This window comes from Haemaphysalis longicornis, unplaced genomic scaffold (genome assembly GCF_048455015.1).
Source record: "Haemaphysalis longicornis isolate Haplotype H1 unplaced genomic scaffold, Haemaphysalis longicornis Haplotype H1 scaffold_2, whole genome shotgun sequence".
Lineage (NCBI taxonomy): Eukaryota > Metazoa > Arthropoda > Arachnida > Ixodida > Ixodidae > Haemaphysalis > Haemaphysalis longicornis.
The window spans coordinates 95,834,212-95,861,337 of NW_027526295.1; the positions used below are offsets into that span (position 1 = coordinate 95,834,212).

General features: G+C 47.7%; 1 long non-coding RNA gene across 1 annotated transcript in view; it reads right to left on the reverse strand.

The window, feature by feature from the left end:
* LOC144167261 (uncharacterized) overlaps positions 1-27,126 on the reverse strand; it is a 99,267-nt gene that overhangs the window by 52,134 nt on the left and 20,007 nt on the right. The window contains exon 2 of the long non-coding RNA XR_013321910.1: positions 19,700-19,860. This is a non-coding gene — a long non-coding RNA (uncharacterized LOC144167261). The remainder of the gene's footprint in view (positions 1-19,699; positions 19,861-27,126) is intronic.

Consider the following 27,126-nt stretch of genomic DNA (forward strand, 5'->3'; position numbering starts at 1 on the left):
TCTAGGTTTGGGCCCCAAGTCAAGGACGGTTTGCGACATCATTGGACGTTTCCTCCGGTGACTCTCCTCAATCCATCCAATGTCATCACGACGCACCTGCTCACAAACAAGGCTAGCTCAACTGTACGCGCTTCTTGCCTTTCACGGCGTACCTACTACCACAGCGTTTATTGCGTGGAGGTGCTGCGCCCTAAGCATTTTTCCCTCCGCCGTCTTGCTCCAAAAGCGGATATTTGCGGCGAAACTACTGCCAAGCGTTGCTTCAGTGCTCCGAAAAATCTGACGTAATACCGCGGAGTTCAATGCAAGTCGATTTTTACATGAAGCTGTGGAAGGCCAAACCGAAATACAATTGTTGTCTGCAGCCACCATTGCAAGCGTTTCGCTCATTAAAAAATAAATAAATAAAACCAAGCAGCATTGCCGGCATTCCCGTTTAATCTATACTGCGCGCCCGCGCCTTCTCATCTTATCGCAAGTGGGTTTGGTGTTCCATAGTTCTGAAGTTAGAATGGCCATGCCGTATCTGACAGGATGCGATAAGAGGCGCTGCCCAGACATGAGCTAGAGGGTAGCTTGTAACAACATGGCCGATATCTGCGGCTTACAATACAGAAAAGCTTTTTTTGGGGGGTGTCTTGTCCCCCCCCCCTTCCCTCCCACCCCCGGTAAGCAGACTTAATTTACGCGCCATCAAAAGAAAAAACGGGTGCGTTCGATTTGTGTTCTGTGTTGTACGAGGTGCACATGGTTGCGCATTGTTTTTGTACGTAGACCTAATCCAGCAATGAGTGTGTGTAGTGCGGTCATTCTGGTGCAACAGTTTTTTATGGCTACATTTTGTTGTTGTGAACATGATTTCTTGGAAGTGTATGCATGTAAATGGGCGGGTCAACGCTTTCTTTCAGAGTTTGCGTTAACTCGCCCAAAAGGCAGGGCTTGAAGCATACGTGTGCGTGCTTTCTTTTAATTCCCAATTATTGTGTCTCTGTACTCGAACGAATTTTTGTAATGTCTAAGGAACATTCCTGTCTCGAGGTGAGCCCAAGAAATAAGTTTACATTGAGTGGAACTTTCAAGTTCTTTTCTTCTGCCCCCCCCCCCCCCCCCCCCCGGTGTGCGCGAAAAAAAATCTGTGTAGGGACTAGAACTTTCCAAATTCTTCTTTCGTAATCAAGTACTGTGTACCTAAATGTATATTCATGGCTGTAACTTTTGCGAAACTTTACACGGAGACAGATACAAAAAGGGACACGAAGACCTGTATCTCTCTCCGTCTAAAGTCGAACAAAATTTACAGCCATAAATTCAGAATACCAACTAGCCCGCCTAACCGTGTTATTGTAAATGTGTATGTAGCACGTTTTTTTCCCTATTGTACAATATTGTATACCTAAATTTGCATATGTCATTTTTGCTCAGTCCAATACTGTGTACATAAAGTGTATGTGCAGTACATGTGTTTTCATGACTTCGAATCAAAGACGTCTTCATATACATTTTAATAAACGCAAAGCAAAAAGAATGTTTGTGTAACACTCCAATTATTATCACCACAAAGACAACAATTCGGCCCCAGAAAACATAATATTACCTACATGTTTTCTTCGTTCAATTATTAAACACGTTACTGCGCACATAACAAACGACGGGCGGCGGCCATTTCAAGTCATCGCCGCCGTTCGTCCAACTTTCGCGCCTGGTGCCATTGCCGAGCGGCCCATGAGGCAGCGACCGGCGGCAGGCGCGACAGTTGGGCGAGCGTCGGTTTTAGGGGCTGGCGCGCGGCGTCCCGGCCTGGCGTTTGCGGAAAAAATGACGTCAACAGAACCCGCGACGTCCCCAACCTCCTTTCTTCCCTCGCCACTCGTTGCCATGACGATAAGTGCAACGTTTTTCAGACTCCACGTACCACTAGGGGAGGATTTGGCGCTGTTGTTGCGATTTACGCGGGACCACGGTGGATGCTAGAGAGGCCGCCCCGTGATAAAACCTTAAACAGCTGTGTTGTTAAAACAAAAACAAAAAATTGCGCAGCATGCGCTAGTCATGCATTGCTTGAGAAACAGCATAGCTGGCGGCCATTCTCCTTTCACCGGAGACCCAACTGTTGCGCCACACGTCGATTTCTGAACTTGCCGCTGAATGTTCTCCATGACTGGCAATCCCGGCGGACCATTTTTTTCGCAGGCTTTCACATCCCTGGGAAAGTGAACCTCATTCGCACGCGCTACAACGCGTGGCAACCGCCTTCGCAAACTAGACGTTAGTAGATTGAATTGGGCGTCAGCGGCCACCCTTCAGGCGCGTACGAACGTGATCTCGCGAGGAGAACAACGCGCGAGTGATTACGCTACGAGCTCTCGGGAGAGTGTTCTTAAAGGAGCCATGAAGAGAAAATACAACTTCGTGTAATTTGAAAGAACTAGGATTCAGTATCTCACTGAACTCCATTGCAGGCCCAAAGGATGTATTTTTAACAAAAAAAGCATTAAGTATTTCAAAACTTTCAAATTGTGCCCCACAGTGACGAGTTATGAGCAAGAATGACGTCATACGGGCCAACAATAAAACATAATTTTCAGTGCGTTAACTGCACGTTACCATTCAAGTGATGCGGTTAAATGGAACTAGAGGCTGCATTACTGACGCTCAGTCATGTGTCGTCGCGACAAACAAGGTTCCGTGACGTCATAGAAAAGTGGCGGGAAATTGGCTAGGGGGTCCGACTGCTTCACACCTTTTCTTTAATATCAACGTTATTTGTTCGAAGATTGCGATAATATTGGTGTCAGTGTTATCGAGACTAAGCAGTCTTTCTAATAAACCCAACTTGTATTTTGTCTTCATGGCTTCTTTAAAGGTTGAGCTCGCCTACGCTGCGCGCCCTCCCGAGGCGAAGGCTCACGAGCGCCCGGAAGTTTTCTTGGTATTTTTTGCGAGGTCCCGACGGGGCGCAAGACGACACGCTAGTATTGGCGGTGAGATGATTGGGTGGCGCACCGTGGCTCTGACGTCCGCTTAGGGACTCGCGCCGCTATCGTCTGCTACACTCCGCTTGTGAGGGGCAGCAGTGCCCATGCTTGAAAATCACCCGCTTTGATGCTTGAGGGCATTAACAAGTGTATTTAAGGTTATTTAGTTTTTTTTTCAGCTTCTGACACATCTGAATAATATCAAGCTGTATGCCGCACCGGTTTACAACACACGAGGAGAGAGAAAACAACTTCCTTTGGAGCATCGGTCAGAATATTTAGTGTAACTCGTCATTTCTGGCTTATTTGCGAGGTTCAGCGCTCAGAGCTCATCCTAAGTATTCAAAATGCGAAGTCTTCCTTCCCCACTGTATTTTTCAGATGATTTTATGAAGACTCAACAATCCAATGCGGCGCACAAAGCAGCGGGCCCCTACACGAGCATCGTACACCAGAAAACAATGCGCCTGCCTTCCATTTGTTTTGTTGTTGTTGTGCACTTGTATGAGACGAATGTTTTATTTTTTTGTGCACAACGCATTAATTTCCCTCCGCTGTCACAAAAGTCTTATTGTTATGTTTGTGGATGTTTGGGAGGCTCACAAATACCGTGCGGATATTTTCTTCAGGCTGTATGGCACACATTTCCTTCGACAAAAATTGGCTTTCGTTATGGCTGCGTGCAAGAAGCTGCATATCCGCAGCGTGCGTTGTTTTTTCACATACAAATACAATGAGAAGGCGTGTGCTACACCACCGCGATCGCGCCCAAGACACCGTGGTCCAGAGTACTCGAAGGCGGCTTTCATGCTCTGCATTTTTATCGTACCCATCTTTATCAAAGCGAAGTGGCTCTCACCCAGAACAATTATGACACGATTACGGAGCTGAGGGCTTGATATACGGGCTAGGAACGAAATAAGTAGTACACGTGCATATATTACAAAAATCGGAAACGATGAATGTTTGAAGGCAGCCCTTTATTGTTTTCCAACCCTTCAGGAGTAACGAACCAATCCTAGTTTACTCAGCATAGCATGCTATGAATTGAATAAAATTACTCTTTTACTCTTGTCGTAGACTGAGGACCCGGCCCACTAATCACCTCAATTTTACTGTTAAATAAAGTTTCCTCCCCCTATATATCCTTCTCCGCCTCTTGAGTGCATTTTTCCTCTAACGCATATCTGAATATTGGGAAGATATGGCAGTGGGGAATGTACCGAACTATCCCTTCCGGTCTGAACAACCATATTGTTACTGTATATTTACCGTAGACGTGACACATCAGGCTCAATAAACTTCCATACTGGTTAGAAGCCTGGTATAAAAACTAGCAGGCGCCTATACACAGTGGGTTATCTGGGTACAGTGGGTTATCCAGATACAGTGGGTTATCTGGAATTCAATCTACAGTTTTTGCAACCGATAGTACAAGTCGGCACACTGTCATGTGATTAAAACGCAAAGTCATACGGCACAACCCTTTCAAGCATTCGGCAAGGTTGCAAAAACTGTTTTACTGTACATATGATTATCGGGAATCGTAACTCTTTCTGCGAAAGGCAACAGTCCTGAAGGCCAGGAATTTGTTTTGGACATGTATTTTCGCTGTTGTCGGTTACTAGCAGCTGGCTGTTCCCTTTGCTCGAAACATTGGTTAATATAGATGCTGACGCCTAGCTCCGAGTCTACGCGCTCCGCACAGGACCGGCTTCGAAAGGAATAGGGCGTCGCTGGCGTTTCTGCCGTAGCGCTATCAAAAACTATACTAGAACTCGTAGGTTGAGCTAGTGTATGCGATTTTAACTTTAATATAATAATAAAAACTTACCCACACGCAAACTCTGGTGCGGACAAGCTTCAGACGTCAACACAGCGCAAAGAAACAGCAGGCAGAGGGAGCGCGAGTGAAGCAGACGACAAATGCGAGAATCTCTAAGCCGATGTCACGGCGGCGCGCTTCGCAGCGCCGCCCGTGGCCGCCCTCCCCGCCGAGACGGACAAAGCCGGGCGCTCCTCAGGAGACGCACTCCCCTGCGCTGCAGGCTGTGCTGAGTTTCCTGTTAACGGTCGACGGCGGAACTAAAAGTTCAAAGAGCTTTGCTGATAAAATAGTTAGGAAGCATAAGTCTCCATAACGTTCTTTACACGCAAAAAGCTACCAATTATCGAACGTCTTTTTTGGTACCTAGCGCTTGGTTCTCTTCGGTTTCGTTTCTTCCTGTTTTGACAGCAATTGTCTACGCCGGTAGATTCCCCGGAGTTCACGCAGTACCTTCCCAACAGTAAGAGGTATCCCCTGAATGTGCCTATTATATCTACCTGCTGTAACGTTCACCTGTCCCGGGCATGGATTTCGGCAATTATTGTTCTATTGTAGAAAGTGCAAGGTCAGCGCTGTGGTTAGTGCGGTGGGCTTCTGCTCTGGAGTCCCGGAATGCGTTGTATGTTTTTTACAAGGACGACCCTTTCCCAAAACAATGGATGACAGACGAACGCTTCTTGTGTTTGATCCGGCATATCACTAAGCCTTTCGCTTTTAAAAGTAAACAATGCCAAAATGAATGCGACAGATGCCCGCGCATGCCACTAAACCTGAACGAGGATGTCGTGTGAATAGCCTACCTAGAAAATACCCAGCAAAAATTAGAAACATGAAAGCTTCGACGGAATGCGAACAACATGTGTACATGCAGCCGCCAGTGAATTTGAAACCAACTGCTCCAAGGACGCTGGAGGCGTAGTAGGAAGACAGCGAGGACCCTGAAGAGTATCAATTCATTGGCAACCCCTGTTGAAACAATACATTTGGTACGGTCGCCATTCACCCATATTTTTAACACATTTTCTCGGGCGATGCAGCGCTTCACCTGTAGTGATACCCTCTAGACTGTTATTGAGACGTCTTCGACTCGCTCTCAGGTCTCAGTTTACTGTAACCCCGCTAGTCCAAAAATTGCGGGACAACTATGGATTCAGTAAGCTAGTGTTGTGCACCAAGGCTATAAGAACAAAGTGATTGGCCTTGTAGCGTATCTGCGAAGTTAATACATTTCAAAATAAACAGCGGATCTTTTAAATGTTCGCATTCAATTACAAAACAAAAGCTGGAAGACTACTCAAGAGCAAAGGGGCTTAGAGCATTAGTTGCGTCTACCGCGGTAGCACAACGCTACAAGACATTCGGATCAGTTCGACGTCCGACGACGCTAAGGCTCACAGCTGTTTATTTCTTCTAAGCTATGAATACCCAAACTATGAGGTAAGGGTTAAGTTTATGCTAAAGCCAGCGTGAACACCTGATTATGTCCCTGGAGGAGAACGTAGACACCGCTTACAGCGAGCAGTTGGGCTGACCAACAGGAAACATGAGCGCCGCACTTGCCATGACTGGCTTTCGGCACGGGGTGGTTTTGGTTTCCGCTAAGCTGCGATGTTGGGCAGCGAAGTTCGCCAAAACCAAATGCGGAGTCCAAGGGGGAAAACTCGTGCTGTTGTCGGATTGGGCAGCTGCGGTCGGGACCTCAATGTGCGCCACTAAATAATATTCCAGTCTCAGTGGCCGAAACTTCAAAAATACCGTTTCTGCGGAGTTTTGTCATGCACCGCTTTCCGCACTCTGATCGCGACAGGGACACCAGGCAGTGTTGGGTCGCCATTTTTCAATGGACGAATTGTGTTCCAAGCTCATCGGCAAGGCTTACTTCTTGAGACCGTGACGGAAGTCTACCGACAAGCGTAGTGTAGCGCACACAAATCTACCTTGGCACGCTTCTTTTAAAGCATGCACGGTGTTTTAAAGCATGGTAGCTTTTGCGCGTTATGTGCTTGTCGTCACGACGAAACGAGTCATCTTGGCTATTTCCGCCGACCAAAGAGGGGAATCACAGATCTTCACGACGATAGTCTTTATTGGGTTACTTAAACGATGAAATTTCGGTCTGTCTGTCTATCTGTATTTCTGTCCGTCTGTATGTGGCTCGATCCAGTCACTTAGCCAAGTTGAAGTCGACTGCGCAATAGTCTTATATACACACAGCCAACTCTAAACGTCTAAGTCCGGTGTTAATGCTCGCACTTGTCAAAACTGTTGAACAAGGTGAAGTCATTACGCAAATATAAGGCAGAAAGCTAATTTATCAGTGGTATTTGCACCGTTACTCTATTAAAAATTCACGGATGCGTGTTTTTTGCGATAGCAAATCAAATACTACATCCACTGCAGAAAACCGTTGCCTGCTGTTGCTCGCGCTACCTGGCGGCATTTCAAAAGGTCAAACGGCAGTACTGACGAAAGGTTCCACTAGATAAGTTCCACGGTCCGCTTGGAACGCTCGTGGAGTAGAACAACGTGGTTCTGTGAACGTTTTAGCAGGGTACCTCGACTCAGGCGTGTTTCCGCCATACGGCAGCGCTGTTTTCTAGGCACCTGACTTGGAACAGTGGAACGCGGTGAATTTAAAGTGCCTTGAACAAACCTATAGCGTGTTATTTTGTGAGGAAATCGACGGGAGAGTAACAGTATGAGGAAGGAGCTGGAAAGAGAAGGGAGGCGTTTACTTTCCAGGGTTCGCCAGTAGAATATCGTCTTCCGTCGACATTTTCGACGAAAGGGGCAGATACACGGTGATTTGTTTCAGTTTTTGCTAGCGCCAATCAGCTTTGCCATGGAGTACACTACCTCATCTCCCGTTACTTAAAGTGCCGCAAACACCTTTCATAGCACCCCCGGGCTTCCGCAGCCCTGCTGTTTAGCGCTGCCGCAAACCCTTCCTTCCTACTCATGGCGAGAACAGAAACCTCGCTCAAGAGGTAATGACGAGCTCTGGCATCTCGTGCTGCCCCTATGGTAATATTTTGAGGTGTGAGCGAAATGACTGAAAAGGGCAGTTTCATGCGATTTGCTTAAAATTGGGGTGGCATAACCAGCCAAGAAAGCACGCGCCAAGGAGGCGCGGCTTGGGCGTGCGGAATTTTTCAGATCGTTCTTTCACTCCACTATTCCACTGGTGAATACTGGGGGAAGTAATTATCCAACCATTACCTTATATTGCGTTTTTATTTGGTTAGTGTTGCATTCATTACGAAATTCTGTTTTTTTATTTGGGACGTTAATATGCGCTTTCTTTCGGAAATTTTCTTTTTTTTGGGGGAGGGGGGGGCGGGAACTTTCTGCCCTAGGTGTAATAGCTGGCAGTATACCTAATCACGTGACAACGGCAGACGAACAAAAAAAGAAAAGCGTGCATGGAAACGCTACAAATTTATTGCGCTGCTAGATTAAACATTCCGCTTTTTCGTATGAAACAGAACTTTGACGTGAGTCAGCGCTTTAAACGTACTACGAACGCAACGCATTCCTAACTAGTACGTTCAGTGATCGATTGACTGATTGTGGGATATAAGGCGACGAAGGTATACCGGGGTTATTAGGCGTACGGTAGCGGAGGGCTCCGGATTAATTTTGACCACCTGAAGATCTTCAACGTCGGCCGACATCTGGACACAGGGAAATTTTCGTTTTTTGTCTCAAGAGCTGCTACTACGTTCTCACCTTTTTTTGTAAAATCGAATAGATAGAAATTATGATAATCCGCTCCAATGGCTGAAGAGTTTAAAAAAAAAATCGCCGAGTTTAGACGGCTGGTTCGGAGATGGGGTTCAGATTGGTATAAGATTTTAGGCATGTTATTCTTTGTTTTTTTACCGCTCTCACTCCAAAATAAACCTACGCCGGAAACACCACTTGCTGTGTTAAGCTCTTTCGGGTGGTTCGCTTCAATTAGAATTTTAATTCAATATTCATTCACATCTTCTTCTCGCTCCCCTTCCCGCGCTCTCGTTTCCGCTGCCTTTTTGTGTACCAGTCTAACGCGGATATTTGATATAACCCTGAACTCCTTTCTTTTTTTTATTGTTATAACCTCACCTCTAACTCATATTGGTTAAGCTGTACACGCCTTCTAACGCACAACAGTGTATCAGGCCACCGCCTCTTTGATCTGGCTGATCCCTCTGGCTTTCCTATCAATTCATTAAAATTACTTCTTCTACCTCCCTCTTCTCTCGCTTTGCTGGGCGCTTTCTATCAGACAACGGTGAACATCAATAACACAGGTAAAGATGAATTGTTTCATAAAAATAGTGGCGTAGCTATATTTGCCATGTTTAGATAAAAGGGGCAACCCATGCCAGCCCTCATGCAAAACTACTGAGAATTATTGGTATACTTAAAAGTATGTAAAAAATGCAGTCAATATAACCGGCACCAAACATTTCAAAATTTCATAGTACTTCCTGGGACATATACAGGTTTCACTAGGGTATTCAATCAACGGTAATTTCTCTTCTGTATCTCTTTTTCGTTTCCTTTTACTGAGTCACAGGGCTTGAAAATATTTTCGTAGATACCATGGTCTTCACCGAGCTACCAGGCTGCCCCATTCATTCACCGTCAACCATAATATAAAGGTAAAAATGATCGTGCCGAACAATTGTATTCGCCTACTAATGTGGCAAATACGACAATCAACACTTAGCTGATTAGAAACCACGAAGCATTCAGCAGGTACCCTGCTAAATACATTAGTTCATTGGACGTAATATCTCGGGACAAAATGAAGCCATTCAAACGATAACGCATAAATAAACACGTGGCCTACATGTGGATGTTTATGTAGAATATATGTAATCGTGCCGCTGCACCATAAAAGTACATTTTATAACTAAATCTCACATTTTGGTGTTTATTTTTGCCTCCCTAATATATGGAGAAAGGAAGGGGCACTGGCTTTTGAAAACAAGAGACGAGCACATGCTTCCATTTCCATGAATTGGGGCAGTGTGCATTCCAAAGGGAGCTGCTTACGGTTGCGCACATGCATGGCTCCAGAGGCCCAGCACATAATATTCGGGCTTAGCGGGTTTGGCGCAAGCAATATCTGGTCTAATCAGAAGGCAAAAAAAAAACATTGGTTGACACTGATGTTGCATCCACCTTATTGCTCACGGAATTTATTAAACCACCAACGAAAATGCTATTGCGCAATAAAGGCTACGTCCACTGCACTTTGGATAATTATATGACGTTGGTGCACAGAAAAAACATGATTAATTCCACTTTGCAATTTACGTTCCTCCGCGTTAATTACCACACAGAGACTTCGAAGGGCTGTAGTTTTATTGTGGGGGACCTACATGCAGCTGTATGTTTCACAGGGGCTTCTTTTGCGGGTTCAGGTTCGAAAAGTAGATGGTAAAGTCAGCCTACCGCATCCTTACAGCTACACTGGCACTAGATGCACACATCTTTTGTCAAATGGGGGGCTATCGGTGGTGAGGTGGCTTCCAACGCTTTAGTGAAACTTTCGCTTCGCGAAAGCCAAGCGCAGAGATCACTTCCTCCACGATGGCCGCGTGGAACGCGTCGCAAGAGATTCGCTCGGAAACTCATCGACAAGATTCGCTCACACTGCCAGCGCACAGTTCTTATCGACACACGAAAATGTGCCTTGTGTTCATCCTACGCTACTGTAAAAACGTCCGTGCAGGGCACGGAGCGTCAAGTAACTTCGCAGTTACTTCGGATTCGCAGTTAATTCGTCAAGTAACTGCGAATCCCTCCCGGTTGAAGAGAAACTTGCCCAGTTGGAACGGTGGCTTGAGCCAATATTTCTTTTCAGCTTGGAAGACCTTCCGAGCGACATTTTCGCCGGTGTCTTTCACGCCTAAGTATGCGCCATCCCCAGTTGCCGGTTTATGCGTGCAAGGTTGGCGGGTAGGTAGAAAAAATGAGGGGGGGTGTGCACGCACAGCTAGGCTTCATGCTGCTACTGATAAAGTGCCGGTTGTCCTGGAGGGAGATTTAGATGTTAAAATTACATGGCTCAATGCCGTTAGTCAGGTGCCCCCTTCAATCGAGTGGCTGGGGTGTTGGTTGTGGTGTTACACAGACAGTAAGATGTCGACGAGGGAAAAAGGAAAAGGATAGCCACGCGTTTGTACGCGAGAATAGAGGTCTCGGACTTCGAGGATTTAAACTGTAATGGGACAAATGCATGCTGTTCGTTTTGGAGAACAACAGCGAGAAATTTAACTTTGGGCCGAAAACAAGCGGTAATGGGTGCAAAAACAAAGGAAAGCTGCTGGCACCGCCGTTACCGCCGCAAGTTCAGCACGACGAGTAGCGGCGCATGCCTCCCCGATGAACAGCGAATTGCCCGCTTTAAATGTTGGCGTGAGCCAATATCACTTCATCTGAGGGCTTTCGGGTTGTATATTCGACCGCGTCTGCCACTTCTAAGCACGCTGACATGACCGGTTGCCGGTTTATGCGGGCGCAGGTTTATAATGTAGAATAGTGGGAGGGAGGAGCGGAGGCGTGCACGCGCAGCTATAGGTTTCATGCCCGTATTGATGGAAGACATATCCGTTTGTGCTGGTGCGAGGTTTAAATGCGGACGTTAAACAACCCAATGGGACCAGCCGTAGTTTTTAGTGGTAGAACGGATTGGGTTTGTGTGTTAGGCTATGTTCAGTGTACCGACACAAAACCCGTATGGTAATCTATGGACGTAAAAATGCCATGTCACGGAGTTCGGTTGACTGAGACGTAAAATGACGACAGTCTTTAATGTCATTACGGCAGTTGCGGCAAGAGTCTGAACCCGGACTTATAAAAAACTAGTGTCCTTCCACTCTGTGAAGCAGGATGACCTGCAAAGCTGGATGCTGTGTCCATCCCGTATCGTAAGCATTTTACTGTTTTGTAACGCTGCGTTTTGTAAGGTGGCCTAGCACAAACAACTCCTGAAGCAGACCCGAATTGCCGATGTGTACATCAAGGTCACGCCCAACCGCAGCCTCAATAGCTCGCAGGGCGTGATCTCGGAGCCTAATCTAGCAAACGAGAAAGAGGCAGATCTTCTCGAAGGCCTGAAAGTCAAGGTGTGACGGCTGTCAGGCGCATAACCGATAAGAAAAGACGATAAGGTAGTACCCACTACGCATACCATCCTAACATTTCACCATTCCGTCGTTTCAGACCACATCAATGCTGGTTTCCTCCGGTGCTCCGTCCGAGCGTACATCCCGAATCCTCGGCGCTGTTTTAAGTGGCAGCGGTTCGGGCATGTTATAACTAGTCTCGGGGCCAAATAAACCGTGCCATGTGCGCCCAACACGAGCATCCCCCAGATAAATGTAGTTTACTACAACTCCTCTGAATTAACCGTCACAGCCCACACGCGGCCTACTCCAGGAAATGCGAGAAGTTCCAACTTGAAAAGAAAATAATAAACATCAAGTTCACAGAAATCCTCACCTTCACTTAAGGGACGAAAGAGGTTTGCCTCTTTCCCCCTTGACAGATACGCTGACGCGGCTCGCGGGGGAGGGGGGGCGGAGCGGCGTCTGGATTCGGTGGGGACCCAGTACCGCGAGTCGGATCTGGTTCCATTCCCGCACCCCCTAGGGTTGCCTCCGGGGCCTAGTCCGTCACCAGACCGCCTGCTTAGTCAGCAGTCAGCTGGCAACCATATCCTTTGGGGATGCTGCTGCATCCACTGTTTCCTCTCCACCATCCTGAAGCACACGCGAGAACACTTAGGAGATGGAGACAGAGGAAACCGCAGTAATTCCCACCCCCGCAGGACCGCCTGTGCCACCCGGCGCGCTTCTCACGCCCTCGGCTGTCGCGGCTCGAACGAAGGGCACCGGAAAGGGTGCTAAGTCCGCGGGGCCTGGTCCGCCGGGTACCCCTTCCAAAACTGATGATGAGAGGTATTTGGGAACTTTCCTGTCTGCTTCGCAGCGGAAGGAGTGGGTCCCTCCATTTAAACCTCCAAAGAAGGTAAAAAAACCCTCCCCAAAGTGCGAGCCCCGAAACACCTTACGTAAATAGTCACACTCCAGTAGCTGTAACACATGATAATTGGAAGAGAAAATATTGTTCAATGGAACCTCAGAGGCCTTCTTATTATTCGTGTCGATATGTACGAGATCCTGCATGCTCATCAGCCAAGTGTAATGTGTGTCGAAGGGACACTTTTAAATTCTAATCACACGTATTTCTTAAATAGTTATAATGTATTCAGGAAGGATAGGGATGGCTGCACGAACTCTTCGAGCGGTGTGACAATAACCGCTCGGAAATCCTGACCATTGTTCTATCACTCTGAACACTGTTCTTGAGGCTGGAGCGATTCGCACAATATTATATAATAGGTTAATAATGGTATGCTCCCTCTACCTTCCTCCCAATTTCGCGCTTTCGATCTCCGACGTCGAGGTGGTGGTTGGCCAGCTACCCGAACCATACATCTTCACAGGCGACCTTAATGCGCACAACTCTCTTTGGGGGCTCCTACCTAAGGGATGCCCGATGTCGTCTGATTGAGAATTTTTTAACATCCTCTGGAGCGTGCGTTTTAAACAAGAAAGTCCAGATACCATGAGATTGGACACAACACACATTCGTTTCTTGACTTGGCTATTGGCCCAACAGTTCTCTGTCCTTGTCTCGAGTGGTGTGTGGGCACTGACCTATACGGCAGTGACCCCTATCCTACTTCACTAACAAATAAAGGTAAAGGCCCATGCTGTCCATCTTCCCAGAACAGGTTCAATCAATCAAGCACTAACTGGAATACATTTACAGAGACATGGAAATTACACTACACAACCATAAGACACCTACAAATTGAAGAAGCTTCCCAACTACTCACGGCGCACATCCTCGACGCTGCCGAAAAGTCCATCCCACTTTTGGTGCCCTGCCCAACCAGATGAGGCCGTGGTGGAATGAGGACTGTAAGCGGGCGCTAGAGGCCCAGAACAAGCCGTGGGGTATCCTTCGTCGGTACCCCACGTCGGTAAACCTCCTTTTGTTCAAAATGGCAAATGCGTTTGGAAAACATGTGCGCCGTCAGGCAAAACATGATAGTTGGCGCTCATTCATACCATCACAAAACTCCTACACAGACACACGAAGAGTATGGACCCGAATACGCAAACTAAAAGGACAGCAGACACACAGCCTGCCCCTAATTAGTACAACAGGGGCAGGCTATGTGACAGATCCTGGAAGTCCAGGCTAACTCACTTGCACTACACTTCGAACACGTGTCCAGTTCAGCACACTACACAAACACTTTCATAAAACACAAACTCTTGGCCGAAAAGAAGCCTTTCCATGACGATGACAGATCAACCATGTCATATAACTACCAGTTTTCGCTTCATCAACTGAGGGGTGCTCTGAGCACCTGTAAACCCTCAGCTCCAGGCCCAGACAACATCACATACAATGATACAGCACATACACGCAGACACTCTTGAAACACTCCTACATCTATACAACAAAATATGTCTTGCGGGGCCGGTTCGAAAGTCTTGGCGGGAGCCCATTGTATTTGCTTTCCTATAAAAAGGAAAGGACCCTTCATCCCCCTCAAGTTACCGTCCCATGCCCTTACAGGCTGCGCGTGCAAGCTCTTCGAGAAAATGGTAAACAGGAGTCTGATACATTTTCTTGAGTACAATGGTCTTCTTGTGAGCTGCCAGGCAGACTTCAGGGTGGGGCGATCCACGAACGACCAACTCGTGACACTTGACTCATATATAAGGGATGCCTTCCTGCATAAATAATTCTGTCTTACTGTGTTTTGCGACATGGCGAAGGCGTATGACACCGCTTGGCGTTACGGCAATCTTAATGACCTCAAGTTGTTTGGTGTCTCGGGTAACATGTTAAACACCCCTGTTAGTTAGTTGTCCGAGAGAAAATTTCGCGTGTGAGTGGGTAGTTCACTCTCAAGGGATCACGTGCAAGAAAATGGCGTGCCATAAGGTGGAGTGTTGAGCTGCACTCTTTTCGTAGTTAGGACGAACGCTCTTGGAAACGCATTGCCACCTACAATATCCTATTTCATGTATGTAGACGACGTCCAGATATCCTTTAAATCTTGTAATACAGTGGAATCTCGGTGATACAAATTCGGTTGATACAAATTTTATTGTGATACGAATTTTCAAAATTCCCCGGCGAAAATGCATTGTATGCAATGTAGAAAATTCGGATGATCCGTACGCATTTATCACGCTGGTGCGGGTGATACGAACACGCGAGCCGCGAGCAGACGACTGCGGCGTAGACGGTAGGCGGGAGTGTTGGTGCAGCCGTGTGGCCTTGGTTGCGCGCGGGCACAAAAGCATTAGTCGTCCCCCGCTGACGGTAATCCTCTTCGTGGAAGGAGAGGTGCTGTTCCGCACGAACAGAACGTTTCGCCCTCTCGACGCCTAGTCTTTCTCCCTCCCTTCTTTTATCTCCCGCTACAATCTCTTCTCTCTGTACCTTTAGTTTCCGCTGGCTGCAGCTCGGGTGCCTCTCGCTTCCTTTTTAGTATTACACTTTTTGAATAAACCACGGCAATCAAGCGTTCCCTCATTTCTGACGGTGAACACCTTCGGCGTTTTGCCTTCCCCGCATTCGTCGCTTCTGAGGTCTATGCTCCATGCTCTAGTTAGCCTGTTGTCGCCTAGCCGTGTTGCCTGCGCCAACTGCGCGTCGATTATGTTGAAGTGTGAATTGCATGGAGCGTTTTCTGCTCCCGAAACCGCGCCGCCGCGAATACCACCTGCATGCTGCGCGCGGCGCGGCAAGTGGCGGCAACATGGCGGCGTCACCGGCCGCAAAGTGGTGCGGGTAGCTCGACCGACCACTTCTGACCGCTCTTTAGATGCCACTTAAGGAACAAATGAATTTCATTGTACAGCAAAGGAGCTGATAATGTGGGCGAAAACGACACTATAAAGCATCGTCCGCGCGGCTAGGAAAAGCGGCAATCAAATATCCGCAACCGTGGTAAGCGTAAGCATCTCCGGCGGAACCAGCAGGCTGTCCCGAGCGTTTTCCAACTGCGGCCATGAAGACCGCGCCTCGCCATTGGCGCAAGTCGGCAGGTTCCTCCCACTGCCGCGTGCGTCGGGCATCATTTTCCGAGCGAGGCGAAAACGCGCGTGCAACGCCGACTCGCATGAATCGCATGTGGTTTGTGTGCGCACGTCGCGTCAGCGATGAGCACGCGTTCTTTTGACCCCCACCTTGACGATTCGGGTCGGCACCCCGGCGCCAGCTCCTGCCTCGGTTGCCGCAAACGGCAGTGGGAGGAGCCTCACGACTTGCGCCAATGGGGAGACGTGTGCCTCATGGCGGCAATTTCGAAGCGCTCGCAGCAGCTGGCTGGGCCACCTCCGTGGCGGATATTTGGTGTGGATGGCATTTCTGCTTTGCCGCATGAGCAATTGAGTGTACACCTTGATCGTCGTTTTAACAAAAGGTTACAAGAGGTCGCTGAAGCTACTTGCACCTCTTCACGGCAAGACCCGACGCCATGTTGCCACCGCCTGTCACATGCGTGGCCTTATCCCATTTTTTCTCGTTTTCTGATGATACGAATTTTCGGGTGATACGAATATTTTTCCCACCCCTTGAGATTCGTATGACCGAGATTCCACTGTATATCCATCTGCTAATGTCAAGTCCAGCTTGGTTACAACAGACTTTCCAGCTGAGCTGGCAAGAATGATTTTAAACTGAATCCCGGAGAAATTTCTTGTGTTGTGTTCTCAAGGAAGCGTGGGGTCCACCCAGACCCAGACATCATTCTTAAGAACTTGCCGATTCCTGTGAACAAGGAGCACACGTTTTTATGTGTTTGAATCGATGAAAAGCTTACATTCGTTTGTCATATCAGACAGCTCAAATGCAAATGCTTAAAAACGATGAAGATTCAAGGTCCTCTCACAGCAATCCTATGGGACCAACAAACATCTCCTGCTGCACCTCTACAAGGCCTTCTTACGGTATCCGCTTGACTACGGCAGCGTCGTATATGGGTCAGCGGCAGAAACAGCCCTTAAAGTGGTTGACCCAGTGCTGCATCTTGGCTTTCGCCTCTTATGCTGTGCTTTCCGCACAAGCCCTGTCGAGAGTCTGTACGCCGAGTGTGACAATGGCGCCTCGGGCACCAGCGAAGTATGTTGACTTGCTGTATGCATCTAAGATCGTATCTCTCACCAACCTTCCTTTTGATCCTGTCATGAATTATACCTCGAATTTACAACTCTTTTGAAACAAACCATCTATCTCCTTACCTTTCTCTCTCAGATAAAGGGAGGAGGCTTCTACACTCAAGGTCGCTCTGTCAGACACACATAAGACACCCATTCATATTTAATTTTACTGTAGCGCCACCATCATCATCTTCTTAAGCGCCACCATCATCATCAGCAGATTGGCCAGCTGGCACAGCGGAGGACACGCAGCACTTGGCACCCGGTCTGGAACGGCACCCCGTTTCAACACGCCTCGTCCTCACCATTGTACGACCAACGCAACCGAAATAAACGTGGGCTCGGCCGCACCGCCTCATCGGCCGTCAACTTCTTCTTTGGCGCTCTTTACCCTTAGTCGGCCTTGCGCCATAAAAACGCAACCATCATGATCATCATCAGTTTCTTTTGTAACCCTGCATGTAAATCATAAACAGTATTGTGTTCAAAGGGCATCCCTGTTTGAGTCCCCTATGGGTGTTGACCTGCTGGGAGCACTTCTGTCCTTCCCATGTAAGGTGCACTCCATTATCTTTATAGATTGCTATAAGGAACGGTATTAGGTCGTCATCTAATCCCTGGAGTTTTAGCATTCTCCAAAGCAATTCTCTGTTTACGTTGTCATATGCCCCTTGGAGGTCGGAGAACGTAATCCATAATGGTGTATTCTTCGCTTTCGCAATTTCAGCGCATTGTGTTATCCCGAACAAATGATCATCCCATCACCTGTCTTGCCTAATTTAATTCTGCAGTTCCCCAAAGATATCATTATCTTCCATCCATGATTGAATTTCTGATTTTATCACCTGCGTTACGAATTTATACATAACTAACGTTACTCTGAGTGGTCTGTATGAATCAATACTGGCGTTTTATATGCGAAGCATCTCATGCTTTGGGCTGTGTCCCTCTCTCCCTCGTTGTCGTTGTCCGCCGTCCGCCGTCCGCACTCTACTGCGCATGCGCGTCTCTTCAGCGCCGTCAGCGTTTGGGCTGACGTCAGCGCAGTCCACTATAAAAAAATTCAGCCATCTCCACGAAGTGAATGATGACGACAGGGGCGAAGCAAAAATGCGTATCGGCAAAACCGTGAAACATTCGCCCGCACAGCCTATAAACACTCGACACGTCAAGCTTTCCAACGCTCCGTTCAGAAGCCCGTCGACGACGTCGATGTTTGTGGTGGTTATGTAGGGGTTGTTTTGGACGATGAGAATCTCCATGGGTAAGTTGGCGAATTCAGTGTGGGACATTTTAACCACCTTGGCCGTCGCCTTCTGCAGAGCGTCTTGTGTCGTGTACCCGCGGTACGTGTCTTGAGCTCACAGGCGACGAACGACAACCTCTTCTTCTTCCTCTTATCCTTGTTGGGTAGCAACGAACACGTTGAACGTTTTGTCCGCTTCGGCCAATCTTTGGTTGGCCAATCCCTAGGGGGATCCTGCCACAATCATCATTAATGTGTCGTGCCGTATACAGCAGCAACGAGGGACGGGACAGGGCCCGAGCAAGAGAAGCTTCGCCTCTAAAAGAAATAGTTAGGCCGCGCCCGGTTTCGAACCCACGACTCTCTGGTCGCAACGGGAGGTACGTGGTGCTCTTCCCACTGCACCACAAACCGAGACGGTAGCATGTGCTACGAACGCGCCTGATGTCATTCACTCATTTAAACTACGCAAGAAGCTACTGATACAACGAAAGCACGCGAAGCTGGACGTCCACGAAAACGACGAACTGAAAACCAATGGGAACTTCAGTCAACCCCATGGCTGCTTCGCATACTACTCAGGGTTCCCCTACGAGAACATGGTGTAATCTTTTGCATCTGCCTTGATATATGAAAGTCATCCTACTTTCTAGCCAGTCCTCCGGTATTTGTTTGGTTTGTATAACCTTATCTATCGCCCTAATAAACGATGCCTTACTTTTAGGTCCGAGCAGGTTTATCAGTTGCATTGGAATTCCGTCCGAGCCTAGTGCTATCTGGGGGGAATCACCATATCAATTGCCCAATCACCTTATGTATCACCTTATCTATTGCAATCAAAAACGATGCCTTACTTTTATGTCAAAGCAGGTTTATCGTTGCATTGGTAATCCGTCCGGGCCCACTGCTGTCTGCTCCATGCCTGGCGCTCCGCCACCTAGCGGAGCCCCAGGCATGGAGCAGCGGGCCGATAGCGGGGGGAGATAGGTGACAGAGTATAGACAGTCGAAAATGGAACGCAGACGTGCGCGGAACCCGTGTCACCACCAGGCGGAGGAAGACAAGGAGACCGCCGCCACAGCAATAAGCGCGCGCCACAAAGAAAGGTTTGGAGGCCACGTGCGGCTCAGAGCTGTGTGCGATGGAGGAAGACGGAACATCAAGCTGTGGTCGCTAGTACAGACGTGAGGCTTAAAAAACGCAGCGAAACAACAAAAGGGCATGAATAACCAGTGTACTCATTGCAAGAAGGTCTGTATATCGTTGAAAACCACACCTAGACAATGGGCCTAGCCAGTATAGCTTGACTTTGGCTGTGTAGCTTTCGCTATCAACTAGATTAACCAAAGCTAAGCCACAGCAGTTTATTTAACCATACATTGGTTGGATTTTTTAAACTTACCAGGTTTGGTTAGTACTGTTGTAATATCGAACATGTTGAATTGCCTGATGATTTGTGTCATTTTTATGAATAGTTTTAGAACTAAAACACAAAGTTTCGTTTGGCGCGCTGAATTCAAAATTTTTCCTCTTCATAATGTAAACTTGGTCTTTTTCCAAAAACTAGAAGGTAAAAACATTGTATTCTTCTTGAGAAGGCACACTAGGACACTGTCGGGCGTCAACAAAGACAACTGTAAAAAGGCGGACACAAACACAAGTGGAGCACAAGCACTTTGAAATATTTATAAAACTTAGTAGCTCTATGAGTACCTACCTTGCTGGCGGCACAGGTATTTTTATCTACACTTTATCGGCTGTATTGTTTATTAGGCAGCCGTCTGAAGGTGGTTCTCATTGAAAACATCAGCTTTTGGTGAGATCAATAATGTAATACTGCATTCAAATTTTTACCGTAGCCAACACAATAACAACATACTACACATGTATTTCAATTAGTCCATAGACTTTAAGATTGTATGCAAACATAAAGTAGTAGAATGAAAGAGCGGCTTAGTTGAAAAAATGTGCCAGGTTAAAAGACGTAGAGCAATCGGCCTTCCACATTGCAAAAGTTTTTTTTTTTTTACTTGTATCTCCAGCACACTTGCTTTTCGAGGTGAAGCTCGCCTGATCACGCGGTCAATCTATGCATGCCAATTGCTGATTAAATTTGAAATGAATTTTAATGGAAGGACAAAGTGGCACGGCCCTTCGCTGTACAGGCAAAAAAAAATTCAAACAGGCTTGATTACTGAGATAAACTGCGCTTTCCAAGTAGTGAAGAACGCGACCAAGAAAGATAAATCCAAGTGAAGACTTACTTTGCCCTTAGTGAGCTTGGAAGGTCTCTGTCAAGAACAAAACCGGCTCTCCAGAGTTGAATGCATCCTACGTAGACACCAGAACAGCTCCGCAGCTTTTTTTCAGGAAGTAGTGGCACACATATTATGGACATGATGGCTTAGGTCTCCATTCACACGTGAAAAAATGTTGAAACAAAATTTATCGAGAAGCAAAATTCTTTCCTGACATTTAAGCCTCCTCACTTCGACCGAAGGAGAAAGAATTGCTCCTTTCCCTGGGGAACTTATTATGGACACCTATATAGCTGTATTCAGTTTTTGTCCCTTTCTTCACTTTCTGTTTCCCCTGTTTTGGACTAACGGTACCAAAATACTGCCGACATGCCGCACACCAACCTAAAAATACGTCCCCTTTAACTTTAATAGATGTGTCCTTCTGACACTCCATGTCCGGTCCCCAAATATCATCAGAGCTCTGCATACCCTCTTCTAACTCTTGTTCACAAGGAGAAAGCGTGATGAAGCATAGCAGGCGGAAGGCACTGAAATACTAGTCTGTATACGAAGCTTAATATATTGGGCGATCTCACATTTTTTTCGCGTTTTACAGCAAGGAAGAATTGAGAGAGAGAGAGAGAGAGAGAGAGAGAGAGAGAGAGAGAGAGAGAGAGAAAGGCTTTATTAAATGCCAGCAGAGGGGAGGTCCGGGCTACACAGAGCCGCTCCCTCCCCCCGACGCGTTTACGTCGCCCTCGGGACTAGGCCCCACCGGCGTCGGCGAGAGCGGCGCGCGAAAGGTACTCGGGAACTCGTCCCTTTCCCCCCCGTCGGTGCCTCTCTCCGCCTCTGCCTGGCGAGAGCAGCCTCGAGCTGCTGGACGGCGAAGGTTTGTGATGTCAGGTCCGGTGAGTTCGCGGCACTGACGATGGTGTCCGGCAACCGGCCGTAGAGGTCGGCTGCTACTACAGGATGCACTGCACAGTCCCACAGGATGTGGGCCATTTTGTGGTGCACCAAAATAATGCCTCTTTTCTGCACAATGCTTCAAATGGTCTTTCGCCTTACAAGAAAAACCCAGACAAGCAGAAGCTTGATCCCTCTTCGAGATAAAAGTATCTTCAAAGCGGTTTGTTTTATTACTGAGAACCTAATTCTCAAACAACGAATCGCGTCTGCTCCTTTGTGCAAGGATGTAAAGCACGTGTGTATTTTTTATACCAGTGAATAAACACTGCACAAACCTACTTCTCTCTCTCAAAGACGTTTATTTCAATCCCGCTACCACTTCGACATCCTCCTTCTGATTAGAGAAGCCAGGTTTTATTCACAATACACTATGATATCTATATGATACCCACGGGAACCACCGGCACTCAGCTCTATGTGTTTCTAAATATTGGTATCGAGTCCCACTGACGCTTACAGTTGTGTGTGGGGATGGCAAGACGTAGGTGACAGGTAGGTATGGAAACGTATGGCTTTGTCTGCGTATGGCTTTGTGTGGCGTATGGCTTTGTCTGCGGGGAGGCGTACTGAAAAATTCCATGGAGTACGTTGGACTGGAAGGATTGCATTCACTCTTGTGAATTGACTGGTGTTTTTTTTTCTTGCATGTTCTTTGCTCTGCACTGTATGTTTTGTGGCGTTACGAATGATTTAGAAGAGCCATGTATGTACAGTCTTCGTCAAAATTATCTAGGCCAAGCTGAAAGTGCGCAGGCCCCAAAAAATTCAACGTAGAATCTGTCGTCCTGAGCTAGGCTGGAACTTTTATGCAGGAAAGTTAGAGAAAGCACTTTTTTTCTCACTGTCCCAAATTATTTTGTCGTACTTAGAGGCTAATCTCATTTTTAAACTCTTTGTTATCGGCAAGCCTTAGCATTGTGTTAAAATTTTTTAAAAATGTTGTTTAAAAATAGAATATTCGTTATGCCAAAACTGCGTAGTCTCTAAACACTGCCATTGAGCAGAAAGCAAACAAAGAACGACAGGAGGCTGTGCCAAAGTGCGCTTGGGTGAGTTGGACCTTACCAAAGAGCACAGAGACGCCCCTCAGTCCACCACCCCTACTTTGTATTCGTGCTCCGTAGGCTTTGTGATAGCTCTGATGATTTCTCATGACATGTTTTCTTGCACTTCAGAGTAATATTTTGAAACAATGAGTATTTTACATACAGGCATATGCTACTACTGGGTTGGTTTTACTAGAAAAAGGTGTATCGTTTAGTTGTCAGACAGGGCAATGATCAACATTTGTCTGGGCCTCGCCAAGCCGAAAAACCTCCGGTCGTTTATTTGTTCCGTTGAAGTAGCCGTGTTCACGGCGGGAAAGGAAGAGAAGAAGGTAAAATAGACAGGTGGTTGGAGATAAAAATGGCGTGATACCACCCAGCGTGAATGGCCAAAAGCTTCAAAACTGATTTCTATATCAATCATTAGTTGATGGAAGGATGGCCTTATTGCAGGCGCTTCTGTTCTGTGCGCTAGCCTACTGATTTGGGTAGTCATGTGTGCTGCCCGGGGTCGGTGGAAAAGTCGTGCCGTTAAAATGATCATAAGATTCTTGCTCCTGGTTGCCGCCTGGTTGGTTGATGGGAGGGATGTTGCCTCGGTGCCTATCAACGCGCTCCGTCGAGGGCTTTGCGTAATTGTGCCTGTTACCATTGCGGCTGACCTCGCTGTCGCAGTTTTCGTCCGTTTGGCGCACGTGCTGTCGGCTCCGTCTCAGGAGCCCGTGGTCTTCCCTTCGGAATCCGTATCATTGTGGTGCGGTCCCTTTAACCCCTTTCGCTCGGCGTGACAAGCTCCCATGTTTGACATAAGCCACGTTTCTGGGTTGCAAGAAGGGTACAGGCCTTCCTCGGGAGTATTGACGTTGTTTCAATGCAGGAATCCTCCGACGACGTTTTCTTCTAAAGAAGTTACCGGGACGCGGCGACCTTGCAGCGGTTGTGCGGGTGAGTGACCAGTTTCCAGAGGAGAAAATCGATACGCTGACAGAGCTAGGATTACCTCATCTCGGGACTCTTGTGTTTTCTTTGGAATACGTTTCATGGTCTGTATATTGTAAATACACTGTATATTCTGAATGTGGTGTTTGATGCCGATAACAAAGACTGAAGTTCAAGTTGAAGGGACACCACGACTATATTTGTCACAGGCGAGTACCCAAGTTCCTCTTTTTCACCTGGTATTCGTTGTAAGCGCCGTCTACCAGAATATGACCGCACGCCTGGGACAATCTTCCTGCTTGGTTATGTGTCTTTTGGAACGTTGGGTCTGAGAAGAAGAGGAGGCTTACCAAGGTATCTCTGGTTGTGAGTGAGCTTAGGCGCCATCTGTAGGTCTTTTAAACCCAGTAAATACTGCTTTTCTATCTTTATTCGTGACAATATTTTGTGGGGAACAAAGTGCATGAAAAACCTCTCAGAAAACAATGCACGTGCATGGTAACTTCGCTCCACGTGACGTTGAAAGACGATATAACTGTATCGCCCCTGTTAGGTAAAGGCCTGTAATCTCTCCACCTTCCACATCTGCTGCCTTCCTCCTTCCTGCCTTGCGGTGCATCCACGACAAACGCCGAGGAGGTTGCCCTCACGCCAATTCAATGTTCCCCCGAGTTTTACTACTCACGACATCTACTGGGTCGTTTATTTACTGTTGAAGTTGGAAAATGGCCACGAGGTTGAGGCTCGCCCAAGCTCAATTTATATTTTGTGGTCAGGATATTGCCCCGAAATTGCGGTTTGTTTGTTTGTTTAGTATTGTTTTTACCACCAGGCTGCACCGATCTGTGTTTAGTGCGCCAAGCGAAACGCTTGTTCTATCCTTTTTTTATGCCGCGCATGTTAATCCTTGTGATAGGGAGAGCGTTTCGAAGTAACATCAACAGTCTAGACTAATCTTTGATCTACAGTGTTCTCGATGTAATTAGACGGTTCAAGAAATACTCCCGCCGAAAGATAAGAGCCCGCAGAGCAGAGCCGCGGTATTTGATTCCCCGACACTCGCCTGCACACGTAACCTAAATGCAGCCATACGGCTACAAAGGAAAGCTATACAGCTTTCTCGAAAACTTCGCAGTTGAAGAAAAATTTGTCCTGGTCCAGGATTCGAACCCGGGACCACTGCTTAACCGGAGCAGTCGCTCTACCAACTGAGCTAACCAGGAGGCTAGTCGTTAGTAGCGCGAAAGTGAATTCATGGACAACTCGAAGTGAAGGACAGGTGTTAATCGACCAGATTTAGGGGAAATCCCCAAGGTGGAGTAAGTTTCTGTGATGGAAAGTTTGACATCCACCTAAATGCAGCCAAACGTTAAAACTTTGCTTCACAGAAACTTACTCCACCTTAGGGATTTCCCCTAAATCTGGTCGATTAACACCTGTGCTTCACTTCGAGTTGTCGATCAATTCGCTTTCGCGCTACTAACGACTAGCCTCCTGGTTAGCTCAGTTGGTAGAGCGACTGCTCCGGTTAAGCATTGGTCCCGGGTTTGAATCCTCGACAGGGACGAATTTTTCTTCAACTGCGAAGTTTTCGAGAAATATGTATAGCTTTCCTTTGTAGCCGTATGGCTGCATTTAAGTGGATGTCAAACTTTCCTTCACAGAAACTTACTCCACCTTTGGGATTTCCCCTAAATCTGGTCGATTAGCATGTAACTTAGTTGAGTACTGCTTCGCTGCCTGCGTATTCTTTGAGTTGTTAGGGGAGCACACGTACGCTATAATAAGCTTCTTTTTCCTTCAAGACCGGCGTGTCTTCTTTGGCTTCGTAACACGTGGTGAGATGCGGGGTACATGCACCCCAAACCTTTTTCAAGTCGTCAGCCAAGTCCAACTCGTTCCAGCCGCCGACAGCAAGGCCTACAGCCGGAGCTTGGAATATTGGCGGATAAATTGAACACGGAAGACGTCTCGACTGGTGCCATGAACCACGTATCCACGATAGCCAACGCACGAGCACTTTTGATGTTCTCTAGCAACCCCGAGAGCCACCCTCATTTCACGGGTCACCTACGGAAGATCCTGAGGAATGGCTACAGCATGTCGAAAGGTGAGAACGTTTAATGGATGGGATGACGACGAAACACTCAGGCAAGTATTTTTCTTCCTTGAAGACATATTACGGATTTGCTTCGAAAACCATGAACCTACGCTGACGACCTGGGAGTTATTCAAGACCGACTTTCGAAAACGTTCACGACTCTAATACGCAAGCAACGGGCCGAGCAGCTGCTGCAGATGCGCACCCAGAATTCCAATGTAGGCCATGTGGACCCAGAAATAAGCGAAGAAAAGAAACTAAGGTTTCTCATTCGAGGGGTTAAGAAAGAGCTCTTCGCATGCCTTGTCCGCAACCCCCCGAAGACCGTGGCCGAATGCGCCTCTGAGATGGCGCGTAGGAGAATTCGCTTGAAATACGAACAAGGAAGTGCGACCGCCCAATCAATGAGCTGGTTTCAAAGAAAACTAGTGCGAGGGCTATTAGCCCCGACAGACTATGCGAGACCATTCGTGCAGTGGTGCGGGAGGAGCAGCGGAAACTTATCCCGACGACGCCGTAACGTCATGTCGCTTCTCTGACTGACGTTATCCGGGAAGAAGTTCAACACGCTTGGGGCACTTCTATGCCATCCGAAGCACACCGCAAGCCACAGGCTATGACCTACTCCATGGCTGTTTGTCGACCCCGCTCTGCTCCAACCCGTCGGCGAGAAGCTCCGCCGTACCGCCGTCGATTCTCGTCCCCGTCCTCACTGCCGCCACCGTCGAGCGTACCGCCGTCCACAGCCGAAATTGCGACGCCGAGGAAGAGCGGTGTTTCGCGAACCGCATATAATCGTCCGCTGTGCTTGCACAGCGGAGAAGCCGATGACATCTACCCTCAACGCGCATACAAGAGACTAGGACTGCATGGTTTCTCCCTCGACGCAACCGGCTTTCTCCCTGGCCAACGGAAACGTGAGATCGACAACAACCTACTTCAAATCAGCCTTGGCCCATCACGATTCTACCGTTCGCCGCCGCCCTACCCCTACCAATCGCCAAGTTGCCGTAGCAATGCTGATTTCGCACGTGGGATGTACCCGATCCCACGTAAGGGAACTAAAAGCAGTAAGTTCTGGAAGTAAAGTTGTACGATGGCGGAAAAATAAAAACCCTTGAACGACGCAACGACTCGTCGAAGACCATGTTTGACGACATGCCCTAAGCCAGGAAAACCAATGTAACACGAAAGTGAATCCCGAACTCTACGACAACGATTCGGCGTAACGCGTACTAGACAAGACCCAGCCGGCCGCTGAGAAGACGACGATATGGACGATGCACAATGCCAAACCGGCAACATGCACAAGTCGAGATACGACGCCCCCACGCACCCGAAACCCTAGGAAAGCGCTCTCCGAAGTCCCGTTGTTGTTCAACGGCTTTGATGTAGTCGCCCTCAGAGACAGGGGAGCCGACTACTGAGTAATGAGCGGATCATTCGCATCTAAGCTGAAGACATGTACGACCGGATGGGATGGTCCGCACGTACGCACAGCAGGAGGCCATCTTATAACGCCAACTGTAGC